General features: G+C 45.6%; 1 long non-coding RNA gene across 1 annotated transcript in view; it reads left to right on the top strand.

Annotated features, from left to right (window-relative positions):
- LOC120303187 overlaps window positions 1-27,505 on the top strand; it is a 41,362-nt gene that overhangs the window by 4,847 nt on the left and 9,010 nt on the right. Inside the window, exons 2-3 of the long non-coding RNA XR_005555367.1 lie at window positions 26,071-26,205; window positions 26,625-26,812. This is a non-coding gene — a long non-coding RNA (uncharacterized LOC120303187). The remainder of the gene's footprint in view (window positions 1-26,070; window positions 26,206-26,624; window positions 26,813-27,505) is intronic.

Below are 27,505 nucleotides of genomic sequence, written 5' to 3'. Positions count from 1 at the left end.
ATATTTTGAACCCCAGTCTCTCTCTCTCTCTCTTTCTCCCTCTCTCCCCCATACAGTCCTTTTTTCCGCTGAATCCCACCCCGGTGTCAATCTGGATCTTTGTCTCCCTCGAAGTCACTGGGCCACGAAGGGAAGGAAGCGTGTAGTAGGGTATTCCTCAAATCTCTGATACGAGTATTGGGGTTCTAATTCAACCGGTTGATTTTACACCCTTGAAACCGGGGCTGAGGGTCGATGGCTAATTTATGTCGGGCCCTGGGGAAAAAAAAAAAATCTTTCCCAACCCTAAAAGCTTTTGTAAAGTTGACCCGGAAGGGAGCTGAGTTTCTAAGGATTGCGAAGTTCAGGAGATTTTCCAGGCTGCGGTGGAAAAGGATTTGTTTAGGGATTTTTTTTTTTGGGGGGGGGAGGATGTTTTGGGAACTCCTTCCCCGGAGAAATGGCCTGGTTAAGAACTAAGCAGGTGCTACCCTGGTGGACTTTGGGTGGATTCCGTTTTTTTCAAGCGAGAGGGCTGTGGTGTTGTGTGGAAGGGGAGATGGGTGACTCGCGTATAGATTTTGAGAGCTGTGTGTTGAAAGCAGAAAGGCCGTTCAGCTCCTGAGGACGGACCTTTGAATCAACTGCAGGCATCTAAGAGGCCTTCCTGCCTCCTCTCCCCCCCCTTTTTCATGCCTTTCCTCTCTCCCTCTCTTTCTTCCTATTTTTTCCCTTTTTTCATGCCCTTCCTTCTTTCCCTTTTCCCTTCTCATATTCCTCTTTCTTTTTTCTCCTTCCCTTCCCCCATTCTCTTATCTTTTCTTCTGTCTCTCCTTTTTTCTCTTTCTCGTGTTCTTTCCCCTTTTTCTTCCTTCTCTTTTTCCACTTTCTCATTTCCTTCCTCCCTCCCTCCCTCCCTCCCTCCCTTCCTTCCTTTCCGGGCCTTAGCTCCGACACCCATACCCCAAAGTTCGCTTAGTTTTCCCTCCTCCCTCAGCCCAACAAATCGGCGAACCCCTTTTGCGAGCGATCAATAAACCTTCCCTGGGTTTCCAACCGCCACGCGGGTGGATTCCACCTCCCCTCTCCCCGTCCCTGTCCCCCGCAGCTCCCACCCAGCTCGCTTCCTCAGCAGAAGCCAAGCATCCTTCCTGGGTTACTGATCTAGATTAAGGGGACCCCAGGAGGCTCCAACGGTGCAAGGGGACCGCGGACGCGCCGGGCGTCGTTTTCCCAACCGCCACTCTTTCTGAAAAGCTGGAGGGAATTCAGGCGAGAAGAAAGGGTGAGGAGGACGGCGGTTCGGGGAAAGTCACCTTTGAAGAAGGTCTTGTTTTCAAAGGGCCTGGTGGAAGTCTCACCCTGGGCGGATCTAAAGGGAGCCCGGGGAAGCCTGGAGAAAGTCCAAAGGAAATCACTCAAAACGCGCGTGGGGGGTGAGTGGGTAAGGCAAGACTCCCTGCACGGCTGGGCCGTGCGACTTTGTTTGATGGAAGGGCGGAGAGAGAAGGCTCGCGCCCACTCCCACCCAAAACGGAGCCGGCAAGACGACTTGGGATTTTTGGGGTGGGATTTACAGCCCACCAAAGGCTGGGGGGGGGGAGAGAGATCGAGGTGAGCGAGGGTGGCTATGGGGATGGCCGGAGCCAGGCGCTGCTGGAGAGCACTCGCTTGAAGAAGGGTCCTTGACTCTTCCCAACGGAGACGCGGGGGGTGGGGGGTTACTCCAGCCCCCCAGCCGGCTCCCCTCCTCCCGCTCTCCACGGCCCGGGCTGGTTCCCGGATTAGGCCTCGGAGCAGCTAGCTTGGCTCGCGGTGCGCAAACTTCCGCCTGGCGGAATGTCTCCGCCAGCTAAGCCCCCTGGAGACCGGCCTTCTGAAGGGGAGGCTGCGCTAATCGCGGATCAAAAGCTGGAAGGTGCGAAAGCGGCTTGGCGCCCCCTCCTCCCCAGGTCCTTTTCACGTCCCCCCCCCCTCCTGCTTAGGATAAATCTGCCCTGGCGCCAACTGCGCGCTGGATGATTAATTCGCGAGCAAACAAGCGAGCGCGAAGGAAAAGAGGGCGCGGGGGAGAAAGCCGCCGGCTCAGCCATATAAGTTAAATATTGGCCAGCGCTTACAACTCCTCCCTAGCTGGCCTTAGCCCGGCCGGCTGGGGTGTGTGTGTGTGTGTGTGTATTAGACTTAACAGAGAAGCCTGGTCTGCATATTTAAAGAAGGGTAAGGAGCTGGCGGGACGTGGAGGGGGGGGGGAAGGAAGCATGAAAAGAAGGAGGGAAGAGAGAAATGGAGAGAAGATAATTAAGACAGAAAAACATTTGAAGAGCTGTTGCAGGATTGGGGAAGAGAAAAGGACTGGGGGGGGGACATGATAGCACTATTCCAGTATTTGAGGGGCTGCCACAAAGAAGAGGGGGAGGCCAACTTGTTTTCCCAAAGCACCGGAGGGCAAGACAAGCAAGCAACAATGGATGGAAATCAAGGCGAGAAGCAACCTGGAACTAAGGAGAAACTTCCTAACAGTCAGCACAATTAACCAGTGGAACGGCTTGCCAGCAGAAGTTTATAAATTCGTGGCCTAAAACAAGTGGAATTCCCAATTCCATCCAGCCTTATGCTGTATGGCCAATGTAGAGTAGAGTAGAGAGTAGAATGGAATAGAATAGAATAGGAATATGGGAATGGAATGGAATAGAATATGGAACAGAATAGAATATGGAATAGAATAGGGAATAGAATAGAATAGAATAGGAATATGGGAATAGAATGGAATAGAAAATGGAATAGAATAGAATAGAATGCAAGGAGATAGAGAGGGAAAGTACATAGAAGATAGACAAAGTACTTTCTCTCCTTTCTTCCCTCTGTCTGTCTGTCTGTCTGTCTCTCTCTCTCTCTCCCTCCCTCTCTATCTACCTACCTATCTATCTATCTCCCTCTTCTTCATGACAGCTTGCTTGAGATTAAAAAAAGGAGCGTGAGAGGATGAATGAGAAGCCTCTGTTTTAAAACAACAAAGCAGGACTTCTCAAGATCTATTGCTAGAATGATAAAGTATGAATCCATCTGCTTGTTTACCAGTTCAATGCTCATACAGACTCACCCTTAAGGCATGGAATGACAAGGATGAATTTCAGCTGGGAAAAATATGGCGATAGGGTGCTACTTTACTTGCATCTCAGCTTTCCACTGACAAGTATAACCCAACCTGGGAATGTTTACCCCCCCTTCTCCCTCCATACAACAATCTTTTGTGTTGGTTTGATGCCCATAAAGTCATAACAGCATAACACAGTTGGAAGGGACCTTGGAGGTCTTCTAGTCCAACCCTCTGCTCAGACAGGAGACCCTATAACATTCTGGACAAGTGGCTGTCCAGTCTCTGCTTAAAAATCTCCAGTGATGAAGCACCCACAACATCTGGAGGCAAGCTATTCCACTGGTTAATTGTCCTCACTGTTAGGAAGTTTCTCCTTAATTCCAGGTTGCTTCTCGCCTTGTTTCTTGTCTTGCTTTCTCTACATTTTGGAAAACAAATTGACCCCCTCTTCTTTGGGGCAGCCCCTCAAATATTGCAACACTGCTATCATGTCCCCCCTGGTCCTCCTTTTCACTAGACTAGACATACCCAATTCCTGCAACCTTTCTTCATATGTTTTAGTCTCTAAAAAGTGCTCTTCTTTGCACTTTTTCCAAAGTCTCAACATCTTTTTTTTTTTAATGTGAGCAAAACTGGATGCAGTACTCCAGGTGTGGCCTTACTAAGGCTTTATAAAGCAGTACTAATACTTCATGCTGATTTTGATTCTATGCCTCTGTTTAAAGAACCCAGGATTGTATTAGCTCTTTTGGCTGCCGGAGCACAGGACTGGCTCATATTTAAGGGATTGTCCACTAGGATTCCAAGGTCCCTCTCACAGTTACTGTTTTTGAGCCAGGTTTCACCTGATCTGTACTTGCATCTTTGGTTTTTCCTGCCCAGGTGTAAACACCTCACTCCCTTACCCCTGGAGAAAGGTCATTAAAAACGTTCAGTGTAGTAATAATAGGGCTTATTACCACTGTTATTACTATTGCATTGCCACTCACCCTGTTCATGTTGGTTCACGAGACTGAATGCCCTGTTTGCAGCTGTTAAAAGAGGTGACTCAATGTGTTTTTGTTTGTCTGCACTTCTGCTCATGTGCTGTCTTATCCTATCTCTCTCTACCCACCTCTTCTTTCTTCTTGAAACTGGCTCTTGAGTTATTTACACAGATCAGGATTTTACAGTAATTTTGCAATCTAAATTTGGATAGTCAGCAGGAGCAATGCTTAAAGCCAAAGCCAGCAGTTGACACATGCCTACAAACTTGGTCTATCTCAACATGATCCTTGAATGCTGCTTTCTTCTGAAGGACATTCTGCTCATCATGGAAATCAGTCAAGTCCCTTGAAATGGTCTACAAACATGGTCCATCCCAACATTACCCATGAATGCTATTTTCTTCTGAAGGACATTCTTCTCATGGTGGAAATCAGTAAAGCCACTTCAAAGAAAGAAGATGAAGCAGTTGATCTGAACTAGAGGAGGTGTAGTTTAGGTCTTTCAGGAGGAGTAAAAGAATGTTGAGGATGTTCTCACAGTTTCAAAATAGCTTGAGGGTGGAGGTGGGGAACATAATGGCTTTCTAGTTCTTGCTGAATTACCATTACCAGCTGCCTCAGCCATTATGATGGCCAAAGGAATTTGCAATTGCTGTTCACTAACATCTGGAGAACTGCAGTTTGCCCACCTTCATCGGGATGTAGAATCTCCCCTGAACATGTCCCATTGGCCTCAGAGAAATGGATGGCCCTCAGCCCCATTGAGATAACTCTTGAGAAGAGACCTATACTTGCTGTTACTCAGTCAACTATTTCAACTGTAGGGCAGCCTTCTCTGATATTGGGTCCACCAAATGTGTTGGACCGTCAACTCCCACAATTCCCCTTTGGCCTCATTTCCTGGGGATGTGAATCTCTGCCGACTGACAAAGAGTAGTGCAGATTTAGGATGACTCTTTTTAGACCAGGGTCTTCAAACTTGGCCCTTTTATGACTTGTGGACTTCAACTCCCAGAATTCCTCAGCCAGGCACGCTAGCTGAGGAATTCTGGGAGCTGAAGTCCACAAGTCATAAAAGAGCCAAGTTGGAAGACCCCCGCTTTAGACCCAACTTCATCCTAGCAAGTACACCTTGCATTAATTATACTAGGAGGTAAAGCTTTGAAGGCTTTGAAAAAAGGTCGGTTCTTCTCCTAGAGCAGTGGTTCTCAACCTGTGGATCAGGACCCCACTTGGGGTCGAACGAACGAACGACCATTTCACAGGGGTCGCCAAACAATACAGTCCACCATTTTTTCCCCCTTTTCCTTAGCTGTGCTACTCCCTTTTATTCGATTGGCTTTTGAAAGCCAATAGAATAGACTCTCTTGAATAGAGTCTAATTCTATTGGCTTTCCAAAGCCAATAGGAATTGTCCAGGCTGTCTCTGCCCTGCTGAGCCCACCAAAAGTCCCATTCTGCTAACGGTGCTGCACCAGTTGAGTAGTCCTCGACTTACGACCGGTTGAGTAGTCCTCGACTTACGACCGGGTGGGGGGTCGGAGCATTAAAAAGGTTGAGAACCACTGTCCTAGAGGTGAAGGTTGAACAGATGGCCACTGATTCTCCCGAAGTGTGCCGAGATAAATCCATTTCCAAATTAGGAGTCAAAATGTCTCTCCAACTCATATGTGACACACTAATTTATTTGCTTCTTAGTTGGCTGTTGCTTAACATTAACTGAACCACTTTCTTAGCAAAAAAAAAAAAAAATGGATTGGATTTCTTAAAGGCACATATTTGAGCCCCATGTAGCATTTTTAAGATTCATGAGGCCTACAAATACTTGGGGTTTGGATCAAATGCTGACACTAAATAGAAAACTCTTAAAGTCTCGGGAAATGATCAGCTGTATTTAATCAATTCAATAGAATTTAATGCAAGCTTAGCTTTAAATTCTTTATCCCGGGCCTGGTTACATATTTGGAACAGAACTCCCGGTAAATTTCTTGGAGGTTCAAACTGGAAGCCATAATTGGTTTTGTAAAGTTTTGGCTTCAGTGGCAATAAGAACTTAGCTATCATTAAAGTAAAACATAGCTTAGTGCTGTCTATTCAACCAGCCATTGTAGTTAATGAATTTTCCTAATGTAACCATCTTATTCTACAATAGAAAAAACTAGAGAACATTAGGCTGTTCTACAGTCTACTGTTTCATAATCTTTGTGGGTCATAATTCACTTTTTTCAGTCCTTGGAAGTGGAATGTAAATGATCTAACTCTAACGTATATTGGGGAAATATATTTTTTTTTTTTTAGAATTCTACCAATTAAATCAGCAAAAGAACATTGAGACTGCGCTGATTCCCATCTTCCCATTTTTCCGAGAGTTCAGTCTTGAAGATAAAAGAAATGCTAATTGTCCAATAATGGTTAGTCCTTTCTTCACTAAGTTCCTAGAATGAGTGAGAAGAGCTGCACGCAAATTTGAGATATTAGATAAAAGATGTAAACAGATAGAATAAATTTGGGAAGAAGTGATGAGTGCTGCCACATGGGATCTTATGAGTCTGTCGGACTTCTGTGAAGTTTCTTTAAGACAGTTGATTCAACTCCTGATGGCTACACAAACCCAAGTTGCCAATCCAACCGATCACCCATTTGGTCTCTTCTCCAACCTTAGACAGGTCTAAATCTTCTTCCTGGGGTCTTAAACAGGTCTGAATCTTTCATGGGCTCTTTGGTGCTCTCTGAACGGACGGTTTTCTGGCAGACGTTTCATTACCAAACCAGGTAACATCATCAGTGTTACATAATTGGGTCATGAAACATCGGCAAGAAAACCACCAAGCTCAGAAAGCACCAAGGATCCCACAGTTCAATCCCCAGCTACAAATATTCTCTCTGATCGGTTCATAGCTCTTTTTTTTTTTTTTAAATTGGCCCATATTTGCTTGGTATTTGCCATCTCTGGTGATCAGGTTGCCCCTGCTGTCTCCATCAGCTAAGAGTTTCACCAGAACAGCCAGCTTCCTTTGAAGAAAATCAGGGATTTAATCATCTAGAAAGCATAAGCTGTTCTTCACAGGTTCCCAACCTGCAGCCTCACAGCTACATGTGACCCCTGGATCTCTCTCTCTTTCATCTTCAAAGCCCTTTCTGACTCTGACTGCTGAAGACAGATGGCTAGGGAAGATATTGAGACAGGCAGCTACCCAAGAGGTAAAACTTCGTCAGAAAACTTCCAATCTTCCTTCACAGCAAATAGGTTTACCCAGGTCCATCCGCCCATCTGTGGCCTTCAGCGTCCTTTAAATGTTATGTGAGATCCTTGGAGACCAGAAGAGGCTCCCTGTCCACAAATGTGAGTAATGAGAAGGCCTTGAGTTCTCCTCAAGGCCTTCTTGCCTCCAGAAGTTATGAGTGCTCCAACACTGGAAGTTTTTAAGAAGAGATTGGACAACTATTTGTCTGAAATGGTACAGGGTTTCCTGCCTGAGCAGGGGGTTGGACTGGAAGACCTCCAAGGTCCCTTCCAACTCTGCTATTCTATTCTATTCTATTCTATTCTATTCTATTCTATTCTATTCTATTCTATTCTATTCTATTCTATTCTTTATCTTCTTCATCCTTATTCTATTCTATTCTATTCTATTCTATTCTATTCTATTCTATTCTATTCTATTCTTTATCTTCTTCATCCTTCCTATTCCATTCTATTCTATTCTATTCTATTCCATTCCATTCCATTCCATTCCATTCCATTCCATTCTATTCTATTCCTTGTCCAAAGAAGCTTTTTATAGACTTCCTTTCCCTCTGAAGCCCGAATCTCCTTTAAGACAGTCTTCCTAAACCTGTGGGGTTTTTTTTAATAGATTTTTTTTTTTTTATCCATTTTGGAAGGAGTCTTTCCTAGATGGAAAAACATTGCTTTAAATGAAAAAGGAGCAGGGTGGTTGAAGGGGGAAGAGAGACAGGAGACTCTCCAAAGCTTAAGTAGCCATTCAGATTTTGGGTGACCGGCTTGGGATGGAGTCTGACATTTACAACTGCTTGTTGTTTACAACCCAGGCGGAGGTGAGTCAATGACAGTTTCTTGGAGCAGCTGCACTCAGACCTTGTCAATTACTGTTCCGGGCTCTGGTGTCTCTTCATCCAGGTCCAAGGAAGGCTTCTTGCCATTCTTCCCCACTGCTACCCATTCCTGGGTTTCCCCTCGCCTCTTGCTTCCTTTCCTATTTTCTTTCCTACTTCTCCCCTCCTCCCGTCTCTTTTCTTGGCGCTTGGATCAGCTACTCTTCTTTAAAAAAAAGAGAAAATTTTGGCTGATGGGGCCATGACAACCTGTGACATCTCTGTAAGAAGAGGTGGATTGTATATACTACAGCATTCTGATAGCCTCCATTTTGAATCTTTTTCCTTCCTTCCTTCCTTCTCCTCCCTTACTATTTTCTTTCTTCTTTCTTTCTGTTTCTTTCTTTCTTTTTTCTCTTTCTTTCCTTTCTTTCTTTCTTTCTTCTTTCTCTTTTTTCTTTTCTTTCTTTCTTCTTTCTTTCTCTCTCTCTCTCTCTCTCTCTCTCTCTCTCTCTCTTTCTTTTTTCTTTCTTTCTTCTACCTTCCTACTTCCATTTTCCTCTATTTTCTTTCATTTCTCTATTTCCTTTCCTTCTCTAGTTCCTTTCATTTCCCTATTTCCTTTCCCTCAGGAAAAAGAGAAAAAAAAACCCCCAACGTTTTACTTTGCTGAATCAATTCTTAGTTTGGCTTCCTCCCCTCCCCCCCAGTTTTTGTAAACGTCTTTAGTCTTTAAAACGCGTAGCTGTTTTTAAAGCACTCTTCTGCTGCTTTTTTAGATCTAAGATTTACGGTCCAGCTACAGAGAGGAGAAGGTCTGGCGCGGGGCAGATAAAACCCAGAATACAAAAGCTGATTTTAATTAAGCATTGAACTACTAGAGTCAGAAACTCGACAGAGTCCCTTTTCTAAACATTTCTATCTAATCTAAAGATTAAAAGCGCCGGGCCCCCAATGAATGAACCGCCAACACTCTCTCTCTCTCTCTCTCTCTCTCTCTCTCTCTCTCTCTCTCTCTCTCTCCTCTCTCTTCCCCCCCTCTCAGACAGACAAAATAAACTCTGAAGGAAACATTTTCTTAAGAAAAAGAGAAATATTCCTCGGCTTCACCAGATCAGCTCTTCCGAGATTTTTGTCTGTAGTCCCCCACGCCTCAAGTTCCTATTCGTTTTGTACAATCTTCCTATATAAAACAACTACTCGGATTTTTTTTTTTTTTTACTGGCTTTTGTTTTGTTACTGACTAACCTTTTTACCCCAGTTATTTCAACAGCCCCCTGGGTAACGTAGGAGAAAAGAAATTTCGACTTTTAAAATAATATTGGGACCAGTAAAAAAAAAAAAACCCAAAAATGTCGGGGTTTATTGCGATCAAAAACAAACCGCGCTTGGGGTTGGGGGGAAGCTGGGCCCGCCGTCCTTAAGTGTCTCAACACGAACAGGGCGCTGGGAACGATGAACTCTGTAGTCCGGCTGTTTAGAGGGAGTCGAGTTCAGAGATGTCACCGCTGAGAAAGACTCCAGGTGTTGGCGTTTAGTTGTTGGTTGGAGGAATAAAACTCTAAAACAAGATTTAAGATGAAGGTGAGCTCAGTGGGTTGGCGGTTTAATTCTGACTTCGCTTTGCTAGGCGGTTAAAGAAGAGCAGAGAAAATAAAAGTCGGTTTGGCTAGAAAGATTCTCTCTCTCTCTCTCTCTCTCTCTCTCTCTCTCTCTCTCTCTCTCTCTCTCTCTCTCTCTCCCCTCCCTCTGTCTCTCTGTCTCTCCCTCTGTGTCTCTTTCTCTTTCTCTCTCTGTCTGTCTCTCAGTCTCTCTTTCTGTCTCTCTCTCTGTGTGTGTCTCTTTTTCTGTCTCTCTCTTTCTCTTTCTGTCTCTCTGTCTCTGTGTCTCTCTTTCTGTCTCTCTCTCTATCTCTTTCCGTGTCTCTCTCTCTCTCTCTCTGTATGTGTGTTTGTGTGTGTAAATCACGGGAGAGAAGAGAGAAACAGCTCCCCTAAAAGATCTACTTTTCCAGAACAAAACCAAAAAGCCTTTGGAGGTCCATCTCCAATGCAACAAAGGCGCAATCCTAACCGGAATCCCCTTTCCCCTTCCTCTTTGTGCTATTCCTGGACGGCCTACTGTCGGCAACACACACACACACACACACACACACACACACACGACCCTTTTCCACGGGGCCTGGGGGCTGCTGATCTCAAGAGGCTTAACTTCCGCGACCCTCGGCTGAGGCTGGGCCGGTTTCTCGAAGCCAGTTGAGTTTTCAGGGTGGCTTTTGACCCGAGCCAAGTTCCCCCGGCCGTCTCCCTCCAGGGGAAGGCAGGAAGGGGAGTTAATGAACGTCTGGAGGGGCGGCGTTGGGAGGGGGACTGTCGTTCTCGCCCTTGGCCCTGGAGTCCCTGCTCGGAGCCGCCCACCCCACCCCGGGCGCGGGGCTGGGCTGGGTGGCAAAGAGCCCTTTGGACTACCGGGGTTGGGGCTGATCCCGAAGCCTCTTGGCCCACTTTTTCGGCGGTGGAAGAGGCGGCCAAGTCAAGGGAGCTGATTCCCTCGGTTTCGATTTGCTGCTCAAGTTCGTTTGTAGCTTTACAAAACTCCTGCTCCGTTCTTCTGACAAGTCTTCCAATCTGGTTGTTTCTTTGATATGTTGGAGTGGATCTATGAATAAACAGATATATTTGTCTTCCTTATTCTTTTCCCTCTATTTCCTTTCCTTCTCTATTTCCTTGACTTTCCCTTTTCTATTTCCTTGACTTTCTTTTCCTTTCCTTTCTCTATTTCCTTCCCTTTCCTTCCCTTTGTCTATTTCCTTTCTTTTCCTTTCTTTCCCTTTCTCTATTTCCTTTCCTTCCCTTCCCTTCCCTTTCTCTATTTCCTTCCCTTTCCTTTCCTTTCCTTTTCTTCCCTTCCCTTCCCTTCCCTTCCCTTTCTCTATTTTCTTTCCTTCCTTTTCCTTTCCGTTCTCTATTTCTTTTCCTTTCCTCCACCCTTTTTCCTTTTCCTTCCCTATTTCCTTTCCTTTCCTTTCCTTTCTCTATTTCCTTTCCTTTCCTTCTCTATTTCCTTTCCTTTCTTTTCCTTTCCTTTCTCTATTTCCTTTCCTTTCCTTTCCTCCACCCTTCTTCTCACATTCAGTGTCCTGGACATCCATACATCTTCATAGAAACATCTGCTGTGTACATCTAGGGTCATAGATGAAGATATTTTTTTTCCAAAATAATCAGCTGGGCGCAGCTGTCTCTACCTATGTGTAAATAGGAACTTGTTTTATGTGCACCCTTTATTAATGCGTCTGACTTTCAACGTTCTGCGTATAAAATCACTCATTGGTTTTAAATCTCTTGGGGGAAAACCTGTGCAAATCTTTTTTAGAATTTTATTGTAATTATACCCCAGCATTTCAGGAGTAAGATAGACTGGATTTGTTTCTGGGTTTCCTTTACTCTCTTTCCCTTCCCTTTTTCTTCTGAGTATAGAAGAAAGGAATGGAAAAAGGAAGGAAGGAAGGAATTGAACTTGAGTGTTCTCTCCTTTGCAATCTCTTTCTCTCTCTCTCTCTTCTTCGCTATCTCTTCAAACAACGTCGGCACAAATACTGTTTGAATGCAGTTTACACATCAGTGGAAACTCACTTCGAAGTCTCAATCCAGTTTAGATCATCCGCTCCATCTTACCTAAACACTTTACAGTGAAAACGGAAATTTACAATGCCTTCATTTAGTTGGGACGTTGATGTATTTTCTTCTCTGTCAAAAAGCAGCCCCCACCTGAGAAAAGATCCAGTCTGGTGCTCGGGCTGGGTCCCTGCTGAATTTCCAAGAAATTGATTCTATACCTGTGGCTGCATCTTAGTGCGGGGACATTTTATTTTTTCCATAGTCCAAATTAATCATCTTTCCATTTTCTGATGTTCCCCCTCCTCCTGGCGGGGGGGGGGGAAAGTTCTTTCTTTCTTTAAAAGGGGGGGGGGAAAGCACTAATAATCTGACGAACCACAATAACACTAGCTGCAGTCAGAACATTGCCCTGTTTTAGTTTGTCCTGGAAAGCCAGGGGTGAGAAGAACAAGCCTTACCATCTACGCTTAAAAAAAAAAATCCAATTTTACTTAAAATAGAAAACCAGGACGCTGTGTTGCATCCAGCTAAAACATTGTGAAGGACCCAGCCCATTCCACCGTCCCTTGATCAAACCATTAAACTGGCTATCGGAATTACGTTTGGGAAAAGCAGCACCCTGGTCAGGCTGAGACACACATACACACATACACACACACAAGTATTTATATCTATGCCCTTGCTTGTGTTGTGTTGTGTTTTCTCTCTCTCTGTATGTGTATCCTTCCCGTATGCAGGAAAGGATGTTGGGGCTTTTATTAAACCCAGATGGTCTTATAGGCTCGGCCATAAGGAACGCATTTGCAAATTACACCACTGAGGAGGAACAAACATGGAGTCTGCCCCTCTTTCGCTCTTTCTGCAGCGCAGGTGTAAATACAATGTTTGATTCAGGAAACGAGGCCAGGGCGCTTTCCGCCTCGCTTCCTCCCAGCATCCCCCCCTCTCCCTTCCTCCAACTCTTCTCCTTCGCCGGAATCTCCCCATTCTCACGTGCCCGGGTCAAACGAAGCGGCCAGACTCCCGCAACGATTTGAGCCCGCAGTTGTGGGACTGATCCTCCCATCCCGCGTTGGGTCTTCTCCTGCGGGTGGGTGGGAAATAATCACAGGGCGATTCGCCTTTTTGGTCGGTTTAGAGAGCTCCGGTCGAAACGAGTTTCGGGATTCGTTGCCTGGAAGAAGCCCGCTGGAGACCCCTGGGGCCTGGCGGAAGGCTTTAGAAAGCGTCCAAAATTAAGGGGAGGGGGATTGAGGTGGGGCTTGACGCTTGATTTGAATTTGGAGCTTCTGGGTCAGGAGGGGGGGGTGTCCGGCGAAGAGCATTGCCCAAAGCAACAACACACCTCCCACGGAAACTCAGTTTGATCATTCAGACGTTCAGCTGCCAAGCAGGCTCACATTCAAAGTGGGTCCCTTGGGGGGGGGGAAGGGAAGGGGTGGCTGGATCAGCAAGGCTAGGTTTGTCCCTGGCTTTTCTGGAGAGCTAGCCCCCCCCCCCCAAAGCGAGCGTGCCTAGGGCCAGGCGATCCTATACAGAGGTCTCAACTCGTGTCTGGTGGGAGCCAGCTAAGTTCCTATACCTTAAGAGTTTCCTTTGACAGCAGGAAACTAAACGCCCACTTGACTTTTATGGGTGAAGTTTCTGAACCTTTATTTTTTGGGGAAAAGAATGTGTGGGGGGGGGAAGCAGGGAGGATGGGCAGGTCAACTTGAAAGGGTTCCGCGGTGCGAATGGCTCAGCCCAGCAGGGGCTGGGAAGGCGGGGAGGGGGCAGGCCCAACCTGCTAACTTTAACCTTGGTTGGGGTCACCCTTGGCTGGTTGGCGGGGACCTCCCTCCCCTTCCTGCCCATTGAGTGAAAGGGCCTCCCGCTTCGCGTGGGGTTCCAGAAAGCAGCTTGGGTCGAGAAAAAAAAAAACAAAAAATTCGGACATGGAAGCCCGTGAATTTTGTGGGTTGTGTGAAAGCTGGTGGAATTTCTCAGAGGCTTCCTCTCCGGGTATGAAAATAAATCAGAATATTTATCGAGAGCAGTATGGAGCGTGTGTGGGTGGGTGGGTGTCTAGGTTTCGTAAGCACCCTAGAACTTGTATACACGCTTCCAGTGGGCCATGTCTAAGCTGTACGGGTGTTCAGAAAGAGTCTGTGTTACAAAAGGAGGCTCGATTGGATGACGGCGCCCCACCTTCCTATGGGCTTGGAGGCCGCCTGGAAGGCGTTTTTCGTCCCGGCTTCCATCCGCTTATCTGGCTGGCGATAAGGGAACCTCCGCGCTCCAACGAGCTGTGCTCCTCGCGTTTCTCCTTCCTCTTTCCCGGGCGATTTGTTTAGCAGCGTTTTGAAATCCACCGGGAGAAACCGCAATATTGTCCTCTCTCTTTGACACACGTGGGCGAGGACACTCGCCCTCCCCCCTCCCTCATCCAGGCTGTTCTGGGATTCTGGCTAAGCTGTCTCCCCCCCCCCTCCCGCTCCCACCAACCCCAGTCCCTCGGCTGGCGAAGGGAACGTGTCGTTTGGGGACTTGACTTGAGAAAGTGTGCGTTTATGGCCAGGGGCGTTAAGATTTGGCTGAAGGGGAGGGAAATCCGGTGTCTTGGAACCTGGTCAGCGTCTGCTAATCACAATTGTAACACACACACACACACACACTAGGAAAAAGAAAGTCTCCCCTTAGTTTTCCTTTGGGAAAAAAAAAACTGCCCCTGCACTTGAACATTTGGCTGAAATGGTTTGGAATTTGCTGAAACTGGCATGGGACACAACTGTTAAATGGTGCCTCTGGACTGAGCTAGAGAAGATTTTGGCCTAATAGCTCAGTTGATTTCAGATACCAGCTTCTGAGTCAAGCTTCTGCTGGAAAATATTCCCCGGCAGTAAATTGGATCATCCCTGCCTTTGTCCTTGTTTTGTTCAGAAAGCGTTTAAGGAAAATTCCTAGATCGCAGCCTGTGTTGGCTCCCAAACTTTACAGAGGGGTGTCTGTGTATTAGGCTGGTGGAAAATAAAGGAAGGCGAAGGAGAGGAAGAGGGGAAGGGTGAAGGAAGGAAAATAAAGGAAGGAGGGTGAGAGGCAGAGGAAGGGGAAAGATGAGGGAAGGAAAATAAAGGAAGGAGGGGGAGAGGCAGAGGGAGAGTGGGAGAGAGAAAGGAAGGGTAAAGAAGGAGAAAAGAGAAAGGAAAGAAAGATGGAAAGAAGGGGAGAAGGAAAGAAAGAAAAAGAGAAAGAAAAGAAAGGAAAGAAAAAGAAAGGAAGGAGGGAGGAGAGGGAAAGAAAGAAAAAAGAGGGGGGGAGAGAGAGACTCCGAATGATCTTATTTTCTCGCGTCACGCAAAGATTTTCACGCGGCTTTGGAAGTCCAGAGGCCGCTTGGGAAGGGGCTAAACGGAGGAAGGACACTCCCCCCTCCAGCTTCATTCCGGCCGAACAGCGGGGGACCTTCATGGCTCCCTGAGGGCGGAGCTATAAAAACGGGGAACACCCCCCCCCCACACACACACACGGTTTGGTCTATCCCGATCCCCTTTCTCACGTTACCGGATTTTTGGAGCTAGAAAACCCAGCTCCCTTTCCAAGGATCCATTTACAAGGATCGTGAATAATAAAGGCCGTGGTTCTTTCTTTCTTTTTCTTTTTTCCTTTTTCTTTTCTTTCTTTCATTTTTTTTTTTTTTACATTTTAAGTGGACGGACTCGCTCAGTTCGCTCCGTTTTGCAAGGAAGCGAGCCAGGGAAATGGAAGGGGTTTCACTCCGGATTCGAAATTCTCCTAGACCTAGACCGTTTCAGCCTTCCCTACCTCCAGATTAAGTTCAGTGCTGAACTAAACGGGGTCCCCACGCCCCCCCCCCCTCTGTGTTGCAGAACGCACCAACTCTTCAATTCAGGAGAACTTATATTTCCCCGCAATCCGAATTCAAACCGAGGCCGTTGATCAACGGAACGGGCAAAAACTCTGCTTTAATACATTGTTCTTTTCTTCCTGCTTTAACAAAACGGACCAGGCTTTCTGCCTTGTGGACAATTTCTCTTTCTTTCCTTCCTTCTTCTCCTTCTTTTCACTTTTTCTCTTTCTTCCCTATCTCTTTTCTCTTTCTTTCCTTTTTTCCCCCCTGCAGTGCTGCTTCTTCTCTCTGCTTCCTTGGCACCGCTGCCTTCTCCAAGCCAGCTGAGCGCCAATCGCGGTTAGAATCTCGGTTTCGGAGAAACTCTGACCTGACTTTGCGACACCCTGAATTCCACTTCTGCGTTTGTCCGAAACCATACATTGATCCCTTGGGTTGAGTTCAAATAGGTTAAGCCACCGAGAGAAGGAAGGAAGGAAGGAAGGAAGGAAGGAAGGAAGGAAGGAAGGAAGGAAGGAAGGAAGGAAGGAAGGAAGAAAGAAAGAAAGAAGGGGGGGGAGGAGAGCCAGGGGTTGACCCTAGCCAAGCTGACAAGTTTAACAGGTGCTAAACCTTGTCCTTGAGTCGGAGATTGGTCAAAAGTTGTGTGAATCCAAGCCGAGGTCGAATTGCAGATCCACCACTCTCTTTAATTCTAGAACGCTTCATAGAAGGGCAAGGATAAAATCTGGAGATTATGGGCTGGACAAGATATGGCTGCCCAGGAATGGCTTAGGATTTTGGTCTAGCCAAGAGTTATTTTGAGTGTCTATGGAGATTCTCAACCATCCAGGTCATGGTTGCCCCAGAGACGTTTTTCCATACTTGTTCAGTTCATACATAACTAAACAAGCTTCTTGAATGAGAAGTGAAACGTTTTCAAAGAAAGAAAAAAAAAAGCCACCAAGAAAATCCAGTTGCCTTTTGGGAAAAAAAAAGCACCTTTGGGTTATTATTTTTTAGGGGTTTTATGCTGATTGGATGGTTCTTAAAGCATAGCTTTTTGCCACTCCAGGTTTGCAGCTTTGAATGAAAGACTCGAATGAATGAAGGAAGGAATGTGGGATTTGGGATGTGGCAAATGCCACTGGGATGTGGCAAAGCTACCACACAAAGAAATGCAAGCTGAAATAAACTGGAGCTGTCCTCTCCCACTATTTCAAAACAGACCTTAAGCTTACCTTGGCACAGGCGTCCACCAGCACCATCCCAGATTCGCTCCTAGTAATATTCCATCCCTTCTCAAGGTCTTCTTGTGTCCTAGACTAACCTTAGCTTGCTTCTCTGTCATGGCTCCCCAAAGCCCAGGAAAGCTGGGAAATGAAGAGAGGGTCCTCTTTTTTTTACCCATCTGCTCCCACCCATCCTCAGAGCTGTTTTGTGCCTGAGTTCACACACAACACCAAGTCACTGCGCACCCTGGGCCCTTCTCGGATTGATTAGTGCTAACGCTTCTGGCTGACAAGATTTGCAAACATTCTTTGGGTTCCTCTGGGTTCATGTGCTATCAAGGAACAGTAGAAAAAAAGGCAGGTTCTGTGGCTGTGTGAATGGAGTCCACCTCTCTCTCTGAAGGAATCCATCAGAGATCATAGAATAATAGAGTTGGAAGAGACTTTGGAGGTCTTCTAGTCCAACCCCAGGATCATGGGATCAAAATCCAGATGGTTGCAGGATCCCTGGGTCATGTGATCCTCTTTTGCAACTGTGGGACAAGCAAGGTCAGTGGGGCAAATGGGGAAAATCCCTCGTAAAGTGGGGCAAATTCACTTGGCAAAGGACTCACTTAGCACTTAAGTGGGCTCAATTGTGGTCATAAGCTGAGAACTACTCTATCTGTAAGCCAAGGCTTTGTTGATAATTCTTTGAGCATTCTTTCAGAGCCAAATCAATGGGGCTTTCTCTCTCCAAGGCTCAAATATAGCCAGAAGAGTGCATTCACACAAGGAACCTAATTGGGTGGTAAATGAAGCCATTTTCCAGCTTCACACAAGCTTCAGTGAGATGCATGCATGCATGGATGGATGGATGGATGGATGACGTGCCACCAAGTCCAAAATAGAAAAATTCACATAATGGGTCCAAACAACAGAAAGAGATTGTCTTTCACACCTAGCCAGACACACTCTACAGTGTGGAGGTGTCATAACAGATGCATTCCCACCCCTGGCTTAGCCCAGTTTGTCGTTGAACCCACAAAGCTGAAAACCACACAACGATCAAGTAGGTTGGCTCACTCAAGGTACTAAGTCAGGGGTCTTCAAACTTGGCCCTAGTATAATCAATGCAAGGTGTATTTGCTAGGATGAAGTTGGGTCTAAAGCAGGGGTCTTCAAACTTGGCCCTTTGATGACTTGTGGAATTCTGGGAGTTGAAGTCCACAAGTCATCAAAGGGCCAAGTTTGAAGACCCCTGGTGCTAAGTTACGCATCCCTGCAAACCCACCGAGAAATAAAGTAATCAACCTTGCCAGGATTGTGTTTCTGACACAACCACAACCTGGACAGTCTTGTTTATTTAGTTCCCATCTTCAGGGTTCTTATTCCAGAAGGTCTTTGTGTAGTCTGAGGCCCTTGGAAAATCAGCTAGCTATGTTCCTTTGCAGACCAGCTAGTCTCTGGGTGACACCTCCCTTTTCTTCTCCAAGTTCATTTTGTTTGATCGATGGAAGAGGTCACTCGGTCCACGATTAGGTCAATAAAATCAATGTTTATTCCTCTGTTGGGCCTGAAAGCTCATAAATTCTTCTTCCCAGATTAGCTGAGCAGGACGAAGGGAGAGGAAGTGCCTCTCTCCTTTAAACCCCCCCCCCCCGCACTTTCCATTTAATACAAAAATAATCCACTAGCAGTTATTTCTCCTGAGTGCACACCCATTAGATATTGGAGGCATACCCGTAACAGCTTAACCTCGTTATTTCATTAACTTATTTTCTCAATTTGTGCAATAAAATAATAAAGCATAGGTTAACTAGTTGGGTTAGGTTTGCACAACAAGCTAAATTAAGCCACAAACTAGCCAGCCAATGGAATTAGAACTTGAAGTTTAGCATCTTTCGCAAAATGTATTTCAGGAGCACATCCTAAGCGTTGGATGAAAACTAATTCGCACTTTCTAAAACTCTCCAGTGAGAGAAAAGCAGAGTGTTGGATTAGGTTACTAGCACATTTAACAACCTGGACACCAACTCCCAGAATTCTCCAGTCAGAATTTATTTCCTTTTTTAAAAAAATGCAATTTTCTTTTTTTTACATATTTCTTTATTCTGTAGTTGTCTTAAGTTCTATTTACGTAATACAGTCTTGAACAAAAATGATTAGGGGGAAACCCAAAATTCTCCAGCCAGATTGGTCATCCCTAAGACCTCTGGGAGCTGAAGTCCACAGATTTGGAAGTTACAAAGATTGGGGAACATGGTTTGGTTAACCTTAACCCCGTAGCAAATCTGGAAAGCATATTGTTCCCAAGGTGCCTTTGTGGTTTTGTTTTTTTCTCCAGGACTTTTTAATCGCTTAAATATTACAGACTGGTTCCATTTAATTCAGAGGAGTTAACCTGTGACTAATACAGATTTACATTTCAGTAAACAGGGATAGGGCTGAATCTGGAATCCTGAATTCTTTATACTGCAAAGTACGGTAGTTGTGGCTCTCCATAACTTGATCAGTAATTTCCCAGCTTTTTTCTCCTTTAACCATGTTTGTATTTTACTACTTTATTAGAATTTTAGAATACTGCAGTCTTAAAACGTTTGGCTAGTAGAAGTTGGAAGTTATAGATTAGTAAGCAAGATCTCAGAAGTTAGTTAATTTTCCCTTTGCTATTTTTTTTTACCATTCTATTATCCTACTATTATCCTATTTTACTATTATCCTTCTCATCTTTCCTATTATCTTCTCCTATTGTTTTCTCATGCTTATATTACTTTGTTCTTCTGCATATACACTGAGAGCTTCAGCAAATTTCTTGTGTGTCCAATCACTTGGCCAATAAGGAATATGGTTATTTTTTTTCCTCCTGCTCCATATTCCAAAATTAAATGTAACAGAACTGGCTAATTTTCTGCCTAGACTAGCATGGGGCGTGCAGTCTTGAGTTCAAGGACTACTGTACGTGCCATCAAATGCCAACTCTTAACGACCACACACATACACAAAAACATCCACCATGAAACTCATATAAAAACTGCAGGAGCCCTTAAAAAATAATCACCTGGTCCCTAATTCAAGGTTTGCAAAATGCTTCAGGGATTTTGACTCTCATCTGAGCTTTCTTCAATATAACCAAGTCATCATCTCCATTTTCACGTTAAGCTTCCAGGAAAAGGAGAAAGAAAGAAAGAAAGAAAGAAAGAAAGAAAGAAAGAAAGAAAGAAAGAAAGAAAGAAAGAAAGAAAGAAAGAAAGAAAGACAAAAGAGAAGTGCTTTTCAAGAAATTAAATCACAGATGAAGAAGCTGAATGATGAAGACCCGGTTAACATTTGAAAAGAGAAGCAGTTGAAAGTTGCAATGGAGATAGATCCACAAGTTATAAAACCCTCAGAAGAGAAAACAAACGCGTACATAAGGAAAGGAGCACAAGGGCAGACAGCTTAGTCTAGTGGTTAGGACGCTGGACTTGGAGCAGAGAGACTTGAGTTTTAGTTCTGCTTCGGACACAGGAATCAATGGGGTGACTTTGGACCACTTTTCCTCTCTCAGTCTAGCAAGAAGAAGGTCAGAGCAAATAAGCAGCACCCGCAAATTGTTGCCTCCTCAAACTACAGAGACTTGACTAGGCAATCCCCAAGAGTTAGGAACGACTTAAAAGCACCCCTTCCCCCCCCCAAAAGCTTTCCCATTGGCGTTTATTAATTGATGCCCAGGTCGATGATTCGGAATTAAATCGAATGGCTTAATTTTAAAAGCCAGGGTTGCATTCACAAGCGTTAAGCGGTGAGGGTTGTGATTTAGGCATGCTGGTAGATTTATTTATTTGGCTCTGTGACTGCACTTCCCTCTGCAAGATTGCCTGGAAGAGTAGGGGAAGTGGGGAAAACGTCCCTCACACACACACACACACACACAGACACACACACACAGAGAGAGAGACACACACACACTCCTTTCTCAGGATTGTCCTGGGAAATTGGAAAGGCGAGGCTGGCTGCGGTCTAAGACAAATGCTCGTTTTAAAACAACATTTCACGTTTAGGGGACGGCGGCCTTGATAAATTGGGGGGCCCAGGAGGAAAAAAAAAATTCTGATTTGAACCGGAGAACAAAATTCTTCCTGCTCCCGTTGGAATAATATTATTTCCGATTCGGCCGCTTTCTCTCCAGGTTTTCGCTTAGAAATAACGCAAAGAGCTTCCAAGCGCCAAACCTCTCGTTAGGTTTCGCCTCTCTTGATCATGAGCTGGGGCTTGGGATCTATTCATCAATAATATTTATTCGGCCGGGGATGATGGGAGTGGAGATCCGGAGGATAACAGGTTGGAGAGAGGAAGCGCGGTACTTCCACTTTTTCCCTGTTCTGAGTTTTATTTCCTTCCCTGCACGGCGAAGAGAGCAATCGGTCTCGAGGGAGCCTTGTAAGGGGGAAAATACACTTGGGTGGGTGGGGTTACATTTTCTGGAAGGACGGTCCGAAAGAAAGAGCGATGCAAGCGGGAGAACGGGGAGAGGGGAGCAGAAACTCCCCCCCCCCCCAGGAAACCTCGGGAGCGAAGCTGGGGAAGAATAAAAGCGGCGAGGGAGCAAAGCACCCGCTTCGCAGTCTCCGAAGTGGCCAAGGTTGGCCTGAAGCAGCTGCGGGCGGGAAGGACAGAAGGGGAGAGACCCAGCTGCAATCGGATTAGCTGCCTGGCCTTAATTTTGTTCGGGGGGGGGGATACCTGGACAATTAAAGGAAGGATGCAATTCAGAGACAATTACAGGAAAGGAAGGATGAGAATGAAAGATAGAAAGTCGGTAAGAAAAAGGAAAGAAGGAAGGAATTAAAGAGGGAAAGGAGAAGAAGAAAAGAGTTGGAGGGAGCAAGTAGGAAGGAAATTAAGGAAGGAAGGTAAGAAGAAAGGAAATTAAAGAGAGAAATTAGGAAACAGGAAGAGAAGGAAGGAAGTCAAAGAGAGAAAGGAGAAGAAGCGAGACGGCTGAAGGGAGGGAGTAAGCAGGAAGGAAGGAAAGAAGGAAGGAAGGAGGGAAGGAAGGAAGAAAGAAAGGAAGGAAAAGAGGGAAAGGAAAAGAATCTAGAGGGTTGGCGGGGTGGGGGAGAAAGTAGGAAAGAAAAGGAAGGAAGAAGAAGGAAATTCAAGAGAGGAAGGAAAGATGGGCGGAAGGGGCGTAATTAAAGCAATTCAAGAGGGGAAGGGAGGAAGGAAAGAAGGAAAAGAGAGGAGGGGGGAAAGAAACGGGAGGGGGGGGGAATGGGAGCCAGGGAGCCTCAGATTTTAATCCAGGCTCTCTGGCTGGCAGCCCGCACGGATCTGCCACTTAACCTGCCGGCTGCTTCTCTCCTTGGGCATTTATGCGTCCATTAAACCAGGGTCTAGGAACAGCCAGCTCTCCACTCCGAGCACTTCTTCCCCTCCCCCGGGAGAAATGGTTCCTAAGCAGGATTAAACATCTCAGCCTGACAAGTGACGAGATAAATTGAAATTAATTAGGCTCCGCTCGCGCCCGCCTTCGGTGGCGGGGGGCGGGGGTAGGAAGGAGGCGAGGCGACCGGGTCGCTGCGGCCGGGCTGTCCGGGAGCGGCTTCGGGTTAGGCCGACCAACCTGCAGAGCAGGTAACATCAAAGCGAATTTGGCCCGGGAAGTGTCGAGGTGGGGAGGGCGTCGATTCTGCCAGCCCTTTTCCATCCGACTTTCACTGGGCCAGCAAACGGCGGCTTCTCCTGGCAGCTCCAGTCGCCCCGAAGGATACGCCTTGCCCTCCTCCCTTTATTAAATTTATTTTTTGTTTATTTTGCCTTCGAGAAGGGCCGAGCAGGAAGGCCAGGAGAACTGTAAAAAATATTCGGCTTGAAAATAATATGTGTCTGTCTGTCTGTCTGTCTCTCTCTCTGTATAGACAGCAAAATAATCACTCAGACAAGGGAAGAGAGAATTTAGTGGGAAGGCAGGCAGGAAAGGAGGAAGGAAGGAGAGATGGAGGTAAGCAGGAAGGAGGAAAAAGGAAAAAAAGAAGGAAGGTGGATAAGGGAGGATAGACAAAGAGGGAGGGAAGGAAGGAAGGAGAGACTGATGGAGATAGAGAGTGGGAAGGAGGAAAATGAGAAGGAAGAGGAAGAAAGGTGGAAAAGGGAGAAATGACAAAGAGAGGGATGGAGGGAGAGAGGGAAGGAAGGAGATTGAAGAGGGAAAGGAGAAGAAGTAAGAGAGCTGAAGGGATGGAGTTAGCCAAAAGGAAGGAAATAAAGGAAGGGAATTAAAGGGAAGGAAGGAAGGAAGGAAGGAAGGAAGGAAGGAAGGAAGGAAGAGGTATTTGGATCAAAGTGAAAAGAAAGAGGTGTTTGTGTGAAAGGGAGTGGAATGGGTTGACTCTGTAAAGGACCTGCCTGCTGACTAGCATGTTCCAATTCTGGAGATGACAGCCAGCCCCAATTGCAGAAGCTTATTTCCAGAACCCGCCACACTGTTGAACTGGGAAAGACTCCTTAGCAGGATGCTGATAGAAGATTTCCATAAAATCCCCTAGCCTCCCTTTTGATCTTCCCAATTAACTGAGAACTTATGGAAATAGATGGATGAGAAGATAGGGAGACGCCAAACATGGAAATATCTGGTCTTCCAAGCTGCTGGATTGAAACTCCCCCTCATCTCTCACCGTTGACCAGGCTGGCTAATGCTAATGGCAGGCCAACTGGAAGCCACCTTGGGTGTTGCAATGGAGAAGAAGGATGGGAGGCTGAAGTCCAAAAGACTGTGAAGACATCTATTCCCACTTTAGCAGAACACCTTCCACAGCGCTTTACCTGCAAGGTGAACGCCCTTGTCTTTTCTCAGATTGGGGATTGAGGTGTGATGTTCTGGATCCCAGATCTGGGGGCAAAAATCAGTGGAAAAAGAAAAAAAGGGAGGAGAGAGGGGAGGGGAGGGGAGGGGGAAGAAGGAAAGAGAGTGAGAGCAAGCCTACTGCAATGGATTTAAAACAAAAACAAGGAGCCTAAGGGTAAAAGTCATTTATTGGGTGTTAACAGCTAGTGGACTTTCATAGAAACCCCATAATCCACAGGAAGCTTTCCTTAAAAGGGATGGTGGTGATGGTGATGGGGGGGGGGGCAAGAGAGCAGTTTTTGTTGGGAGGCTGGAACGTCTCACCTGTTCCTTCCAGGTGAGACTGTCAAAGCCCTCCAGAAATGACCAGTGGAGACAGGCAGTCTAGGTGAAAGGAGCAGGTTAACCTGGAAAGACCCTCCAGGCAGAAGGAGATCCAACAGATATGCAAGTCTGTCTCTCTCTCTCTCTCTCTCTCTCTCTCTCTCTCTCTCTCTCTCTCTCTCTCTCTCTCTCTCTCTCTCTCTCTTTTCTCTCTCTTCTCTCTCTCTTTTCTTTCTTTTCTCTCTCTTCTCTTTCTCTTCTCTCTCTCTTCTCATTTCTCTCTCTCTTTTCTCTCCTCTCTCTCTCTGTCTCTTTTCTCCTTTCTCTGTCTCTATTCTCTCTTTTCTCTCTCTTCTCTCTTTCTCTCTATTTTTCTCCCTCTCTCTTCTCTCTCCCTCCCTTCCCAACTTTTTTTTAACTCTCACTGATGCTGCTTGCTTCTCCTTGGAAAGCTAGAGTTCCACCTTCCCATCAACTCCTGTCCTCCTTAGTATCAAGGGACACCGGAGGGTAGAGAATCTCCTGAACTTGCAGCCTCTTGGCCCTCAAGCCAACCTCAGCAAGTCTGCCACTCAGTGGTTGGAGGAGGGGTCTGGCTTCCCTGCCTCTCTTCTCCACCCTTGTTGACAGATGTTATCCAGATGCCCCAGGAATTCGGGCTAGGAAAATCACCTTTCTCGTGGTGGGAGAAAGGAAGGAAGAGACGAATAGATTCTCCTTCCCCTAAGGGCCTGCTACCACCCCCAGCCCCATTTCTCTCCAGCTTGTAGCAACCCGCTTAGCTGGCCTCCACTCCGATTTTACTGAGCCTTGGGCCCTCCAGCTCCTGCTTGAAAAAGATCCCGCAATTTTTCCCCGTCTTTTGGACCCCGCGAGAGAGCCTTGAGAAAATGCACAAGACAAAGAGCTGATAGAACAGTGTTTCTCAACCTTGACAATTTTAAGGCATGAGGACTTCAACTCCCAGAATTCCACAGCCAGCAACGCTGGCTGTGGAATTCTAGGAGTTGAAGTCCACATGCCTTAAAATTGTCAAATTTGGGAAACACTGTGATAGAATGAGAGACAGGGACTCTGCCTGCCTTCTGCAGATTCATCCGTTGAGTGGATTCCACACGAGCTTTACCCAGAAAATCTTGTTAAACTGCTGAGCCATGTTTATTCTCAATTCCATATTTTTTTTTCTACGACCTCAGCACTGGCTGTGTTTCTCTAATTTGATTTAGAATTAGAATCTGAATTCACCCCTGTTCTGGGTTTTTGTACAAGTCCTTGAACTGATAGAAGAGTGCTCTCTGAGCTTGGTGGTTTTCTGGCAGAAGTTTCACGACCAAATTACATAACCCCCTCAATTGCACTGATGATGTCACCTAGTTTGGTCATGAAAGGTCTGCAAGAAAGCCACCCAGAGCAGAACAGAATAACAACTTTATTGTCACTTTAAATGCACATTAATCAGCATACATTAAAATGAAATTTTGTTTCATTCAGCTCTCAAAAAAAACACCATTATGCATATCCCCACCTACACACACATACATGACACAGAGAATCAAACAAAATTTCCTGACAGTGTGAACAATCAACTAGTGGAACAAATTGCCTTCAAAAGTTATGGGTGCTCCATCACTGGAGGTTTTTAAGAAGAGACTGGACAGCCCTTTGTCTGGAATGGTATAGGGTTTCCTGCCTGAGCAGGGGGTTGGACTAGATGACCTCCAAGGTCCCTTCCAACTCTGTTATTCTATGTCTCTGTGTCTTATGCATGTGTCCACTTATATATACCAAATGCCCCCCTGTCTGTCTGTCTGTCTGTCTGTCTCTCTCTCTCTCTCTGTCTCTCTCTCTCATCACTTTCACATTTAGACGGAAAGTGGAGATGAAAAAAAAAAACTCCAACTATTGCCTTTTGTAGCATAACTTTAAGAGTTTTGCTTGAATGGCTAAAACCAACCAAGCCAGCATCATGTTTCTACAAAGTGCATAAATAGGTCACTCTCCAGCAAGAGGCATTCAGAAGAATACTACCCTTAATCTGGAAGGAATTTGCCCTCTGATGCATGACTCAGCTGTCACAGATATATCAAAATAATGATATCATGTTTTAAAAGTTCATTTAATGTTTTTTTTTTTTTTTCCTAGTCTGGGCTTTTATGCCCAAGACCAGGGGTCTTCAAACTTGGCCCTTTGATGACTTGTGGACTTCAACTCCCAGAATTCCTCTACTTTGGACTCTAAAACTCCTTCTTGGACTGCAGTAACTTCTTGTTCCTCCAGGTAGTCATTCACATCTCAACAACTACGGAATCTCCTGTTCCAGGAGACCATCAATATTTTTGACTTCTGATTCCAACCGTCCCCAAATTTCTCTGCGGTGCCCAAGTTTATTTAACTGCAATTCATTTGTCCCTCTCTTGAGCTATCCCATGTCGAATTGTCCCATGGCGAGTTGGCCAGAGTGAGACAACTGGGGCGAGTCAGCTGGGGCAAGACGGCCAAGACTGAGGTGTCCTAGACCCATTCAGAATGCCTAGGTAGATTCTCCATGAAAGGGTCCCTTCGTCTCCTCCACCTTCCTTGTCAACACAGTTGTCTCATTCCCAACCTCAACAGACTATTATGACTTCGGCATGTTTCCTCCCTTCCATCTCTAAGTTTGGTGAATTTCATCCTTTGCCTTTTGTCCTTCTCTCTAGAATTCTTGGCATTCTCCTTGCTTGCTAGAGCCACGTTAAGGGTCCTTTGGTCCACTCTGCGATCCACAAAAGGACTGAAAATGTTCTTCAAAGAGTGAAAATGAGCTAAGATCGGATTCTGCAATCAAGCACAACAAAAGGATCTCTTTGTCCGCGGAGAAAGCCTCTGATTTCACCAATTTATTTCTGTAAGCTATTAATTTCCAGATGATTAGGGATGCTGTCAGTGTGTAGCAATGTGCAAACCATTTTCAGATGGAGCTGTTATATTCTCCTTTTTAAAAGGTATTTATTTGTTACATGCCGGTCTCATCCATGCTCTCAGGAGCTCAGGTTTATTGCATCTTCAGAACATACTGCCCGTTGCATCTTAAGAGCGATACTGTGATTATTCTTAATGCAAAACACATCTCTGTTTCATTGGGAATCATCACCATCACTTACTTTTTGATAGCCTGTAAACCTCCAAAAAGGTTTATACAGTTCCGTAAGCATGTCTAGGCTAGGTCTGTTTATGACCATGTTGCTATTTTTCTTTAACCAGAGTTTTTTGAGTAACCTGCAATTCGCTGCATTCATCTAATACCATAAATATCAATCATGGTTTTTATCATTCATAAGGGCTAGGAGCACTCAGGACATAATAGTCTCTGAGCTTTGTCACTGTCATGGGCAAACAAATCAGCACCGTTTGATTAAAAACCGAATCTGCTCTTTGAGTCAAAAGTTTTCATCATCAAAATGCAATCCTATCCAGGGACGGAACCATATTCCTCTTGATGTTCCCTTACGTCTTGCGATTAGCTCAGCAGCTACTCTGTGAAAGTTCACCATCATGTTGCATTTTCATTTGCTAAAAGGAAAACATCGGAAATTCTTGA

Source organism: Crotalus tigris, unplaced genomic scaffold, assembly GCF_016545835.1.
Source record: "Crotalus tigris isolate CLP2741 ecotype Arizona unplaced genomic scaffold, ASM1654583v1 scf7180000024461.5605484, whole genome shotgun sequence".
In the NCBI taxonomy this organism is placed as follows: Eukaryota; Metazoa; Chordata; class Lepidosauria; order Squamata; family Viperidae; genus Crotalus; species Crotalus tigris.
This window is presented reverse-complemented; position numbering and strand designations above follow the sequence as displayed.